Here is a 5584-nt window from a genome sequence, read left to right as displayed (position 1 = left end):
AATCCCTAATAAAAAGGCTCAATTCGTAATCAAATCCTAATCAAAACAGGCTCCTAATTAAGTCTGAACTTAGAACTAAAACAGAACTCCAAACAAACTCAATTCAGAAATTTTAAACAGACTAGGATTCAATTTAGCCAATATTCAGAAACTTGTAAACCGTGGGATTGATCTCCGGCAACGTGAGATCAATCCCAATTTCCCCACAGCCCGCGGGAACCTTGCATCCTCTTTGCTTTGGCTCGCCAGCATCCAAGTTTCTTCGCTCCCGCACCAGCAGAATTTCAGCAGCAGGTTCCTCTAGTTCGACTGATGGATCAGCAATTTTTGGGACAGCAAGAATGTCAGCAGCATGTCCTACATCAGTCCCCTCCACTTGGAAAGAACTCGACCTCGAGTTCCACTTTGGATACAGTTTCTCCCTTGGATTATGGTACTCATACAGATCAGCAACATTGAAAGTTTTTGAGATCCCCATGTCGTCCGGCAGATCAATCACATATGCATTACTATTTATCTTCTTTAAGTCCTTGTATGGCTCATACTTTCATGGCTTCCACTTGCTATATGTTCCCACTAGAAATCTCTCCTTCTGCAAGTAAACCATTACCACATCCCCTTCTCTGAACTCCTTATGTCTCCTATGCTCATCCGCCTTGGCCTTGCACCAAGCATTCATCTCCTCGAGGTGCTTCTTCATGTCTAACTGAGTAGTTTTAACCTCCTCTGCTAAATTTTCTGCTGCCACACTTTTTTCAGGGAACTTTGGTACACGGAGATCTTCCGATGCTCCTATCAAATGCACTATTCCAAGCAAACTCAGCCTAGGGCAATGTGTGATCCCAATGCTTTAGGCTGCTACCACAAATACAACAAATCAGATTATCTAGTGTTTTATTGATCATTTTCGTCTGCCCATCAGTCTGGGGATGCGTAGTGCTACTGAAACTTAATGAAGTGTCAAACATCTTCCATAGAGTAAACCAAAAGTGACTCAAAAATTTGGAATCCCGATCAGATGTAATGGATTGCGGGACTTCATGCAAACAAACAATGTCCCTAAAGAAAAATCTTGCAATATGAGATGCGTCCGATGTCTTCCTACGTGGGATGAAATGTGTCATCTTGGAATATCTGTCCACCACCACAAAAACTGAATCCACACCTTGCTGTGTTCGGGGAAGATCAAATACAAAGTCCATCGACAAATCCTCCTAAATATCATTCGGCATAGGTAGAGGCATGTAAAGACCGATATTCTGAGATTGTCCCTTGGCTGGTTGGCGAGTATAACACCTCTGGATGAACTTCCCAACATCTCTTCGCAACTGTGGCCAATAATACCACTCCATCAAACTAGCAATGGTCTTATCCCGGCCTAAATGCCCACTGAGACTGCCACCATGAAGGTCTTTAATCAGCTTCTTACGCAGCGACGATCTGGGAATCCATGATGAATTACCCCGGGACAAATAACCTTCCTAGATATGAAAATCTTCTATTGCATGATTGCTGGAACACTTCGCCAACACATCCTTGAAGTCGTCGTCTTTAGCATACAACTCCTTCATGCATTCAAATCCTACAACCTTCGTGTGCAAGGTTATCAACAAGGTGCTGCGTCGACTTAGTGCGTCTGCCACCCGGTTCTGCTGCCCGGATCGATGTTTTACTATTAAAATGGCACCTTAAATCTTCCTAGAAAGATTTAGATGAATTTTCTAATTTGTAGGGATTGCATGGTGCATGAAATTGTTGGATTACCCCGCAGCGGCACGACGATCGTGGCGGAATCTGCATGCCGGGCCCGGTGCATCGCATACGCCGGAACAGGATCGGGTGGATTTCAAAAATTTTCTGAATCAGTGATTCAGAACCTTTTTGAAATTTAGATGGGGACTAAACTAAGATCTAACAATTAATTATAAATTGTTAAACTACCAGCAAATCAGAAATCTAAAAATTCAAATGAAGATCTCATCTTCACCTTTGTGCGGGTAGAAGAACACCGCAACCGATGATCGTGGTTTGGTTCCTTGTAGCCGCACAAACGTCCGGCCTCTACAAGTATCCACACGAGGTTGCTGAAGATCAGAGATGGGGCTTCACCGGGGTGCTAGCTCCTTGCAAAAGCCTCTCTTGGATGTCGAAGAAGAAGGAAGAAGAAATCATAAGGATCCCACCTTGTGCAGCCTTCAAAGAAAAAAGAAAACCCTTCACTGTTTTTATTCTTTTCTTCCCTTCTCTTTGCTGATTTAAAATCCCCAAAAATTAGCCTTGCTGCCCCACGCCTGGGAGAAGAATTCTCTCGGATGCTTGGGGTGTGGGGCTTCATTAATAGGGCTCCAATCACCTAGGCACCAGGATTCCTAGTCCTTCTAGGTTTCCTGGTGCCCTTCCTTTTATGGCGGGCCCCTTGATTCTTGGAAAGAATCAAGGGGCGTTGGCTCCCAGCAAAGAAGGAGAGGGGGCCACGCCCCTCCTTGTCCTCTTGGCTGCCCCCTCTTGCCTATTTTGACCCCTCAAAATAAGGCATCAAGAGGGAGGCTCCAATAATAAGAAAAAGGCTGAATTTGGCAGGGTTTTTAAAGACTCGATCTAGCCAACTTTTGACTAGGATTTGAGTCAAATTTCTTTGGATCAGACCCAACATATTTGACTCAATTAATCAGCAAATCAAAGACTTAATTATAATCTAATTATAATTATTTAATTCTTCCATTTAACTCACTAACTCTTAGTGGGTTATTTCAAACATCAATCTCATTGACATTGTGATTCCAAATCACAATTCGACAATCCTAATAATCAGAACCCCTAATGTGTGTGACCTCGTAGGTTCTAATCTAACTGGTAATGAGATATTGAGATCTCCATCTCAATATCACTGAAACACCTTTCAGTGGACTAAAACACTTTCAGTTCTACTCGTCAGGGTTTACCGATCATCAGGTAAATGCCCGTGAGTCCCGACATCCACAAGTGACACCTAGCAGTATGTAGTGGCAACCCAGTAGAATAGAATAATGAACCTCTAGCTGCAGTTATCGTATGATACAGTCCTACTATCGTGGATCCATACAGGACGGAGGTCATGGACAACTCATCAAACCCCATCGTCTGTCATATATCAAGATTTATTCGACTTAAGTTCGAGAGTGGAAAACTCTTTCTCCACTATTTTTACTGTCTCGGCCGAGGTCTTACGAATTCAGTCTTATAAATCACATAGGATCTCTCCTTATCTACCAAGGTCGATAGATTCCATATAGGTGCATACCCTACTCCTATAGTGAACCTACTGCAGCCAATCTACACTGCATGGACCCATATGTCTAGAGACCATGTATATGTGCAGTCAAACTACAATAACCTCACTGTGAGTAGCCGAAGCACCGCAGGTCAAAGGACCAGTCACACTACTACAACATCAAGCAAGTCACTGACGAGTGGATAGACATCCAAGTGACTTCTTGTCTTGGTCACGCTCAGTACCCTTGTTCTCTAACAAGCACCTGCACTATCACTTCAGTGTCCCTACACTGTGGACTCGAGTCTCGTCCATCCATAAGGAAAGCGATCTGTGCACTGATCTCATCGGATCGATCACCGTCCTCGTGATGATCCATTGATCAGGAGCATTTAGAAATTAATCACTAATGACACATGGCTCAAATTTTCAACTCTTGAGAATATGCGTCATCATCTTATTAATTCCTTAGACGATTCATGGACACATTAGAACATAAATGAAAAGAATGCCCAACTTAATAAATTCATAATAAGGTCAAGTACAAATTTATGTCCCAGAATAAAATAATGCATCAGCCAAATTGGCTTCTAGGGCATACTTCTAACAGAAATAGGGTGGTATGCGGCTGAACTTTGGACGCATGAATTTCTATCTTTTAGGGATCCAAAATGCACTAAATTTGGATATGTTTATCTCCTCTTAGCTGCCAAACCACCAGAATTTTTTGGGGATTTTATCAGCTAAATTAGTTGACTAAATTAGGTGTGAGGCGTGGGGTGGTCTTTTGGCTATAAAAGACCCCCATGCCTTGGGTTCAAAATATACAATATTTAGAAGTTTCAAAAAATTCTGAAAAAATTCTCTAAGGGCCTCTATCTCTTCTTCTCCTTCTTCCTCATGACCATCCTCCATATCCTTGAAGAACAATCAAAGGCTGAGTGTTTAGAAGAAGACAGCTTCAGCCATTGCAACGTTTCTATGCGAGCTAGCACTCCCGCGGAAGACGATCTACCTAGGGCTTTGCATGTACTTCTCATAGAGGCCATTCGAGTGCGTGGCTGCGAAGTCAAGGATCAGATCCATAAGTTTCTTCTATCATAAAAGATATTAATTCTACATCAATATTTTATTTTAGAGTCTGGGTCTAGATCTGATTTCCGAGGTTTTACCCTCCTTTGGGGCTCCTCACGGAGTTATCTTCAGAATCCATTCGATGGATATTCGGAGATTAATCGGAATAGAGTGTTTACCTTTCAGATCTGATAGTTAATCATGCATGAAAGTTTTAGCATAATTGTTTAAACGATTCCGGCATAATTTTATGTGTTCTTAAGGTGCTGATTTCTAGATTTGATCTTGTAAGCGTATATGAATTAAATTGTTTGATTCGGTTTTTCCGCTGCATTTTAAAACTTAAAAAGAACTACGTATGGCTTGATCCCCCTTATGAAGGGGTACGTAGACAATCCGATTAGGTTCAACCATGGTTTTATAAAAAAAAAATTCAGCATGCTTAATACCGAAGAACCTAGGATTCACTTTCAAAAGGTTTCTCCTTCCTCTTCCTTCATTGCGAGTAAAATCAAAGAAGAAAAGGTTCTTCTTCAAGAAGGTATGTTACAAGATTTCTTCCAATCTATTTGATAGTTATGAGAGATCTTTGCAAGGAGCTAGCACTTCGGTAAGACCCTATCTCAGATGATTAGATCCTCGTGTGATACCTGTAGAGGCCGAATACATGTGCGGCTTAACCAGGAACCTAGAAAGATCATCAGGCTGCGGTGTTCTACACCTGCAGAATTTTTGAGAATGAGATCTTCAAATTAATAACTTCTGATTTTTGTTTCAGTTTTATGAATCTTAATCAACCCTCCTCAGATCCTAATCTCTCCTCCCTAATGAGTTCAAAGATCATTTGGATTTGGATCCAGAAATTTTTTTGAATTCTATGATTCGAGGCGCGTTCATACGATGAACGACATTCCGTTCGAATTCTGCTGCGAACGTCGTATCGAACGAGACGTAACTCAGCACCTACGCAGCTGGGAAGTGAACCCAAAGATATGAATCTCACTCCTCCTGCCATGACATCCTAGAATTGACTAGGACCTCCATTCTATGAGCTTACACAGCTAGAGAACGATCCTGGAGATACGAAACCTCCTTTATAGAGACACCCCAAAATTGACTAAGACCTCCGTTCTATAAGCCTACATGGCTAGGGAGCAAGCCCAAATATATGAACTTCACTCCAGCAGAGACAAGCAAGGATTAACTAGAACCTCCATTCAACTTGCCAAGAGCTGATAAAAATACCTAGCAAATCCTAGG

Source organism: Phoenix dactylifera, unplaced genomic scaffold (assembly GCF_009389715.1).
Source record: "Phoenix dactylifera cultivar Barhee BC4 unplaced genomic scaffold, palm_55x_up_171113_PBpolish2nd_filt_p 000365F, whole genome shotgun sequence".
NCBI lineage: Eukaryota > Viridiplantae > Streptophyta > Magnoliopsida > Arecales > Arecaceae > Phoenix > Phoenix dactylifera.
This window is presented reverse-complemented; position numbering follows the sequence as displayed.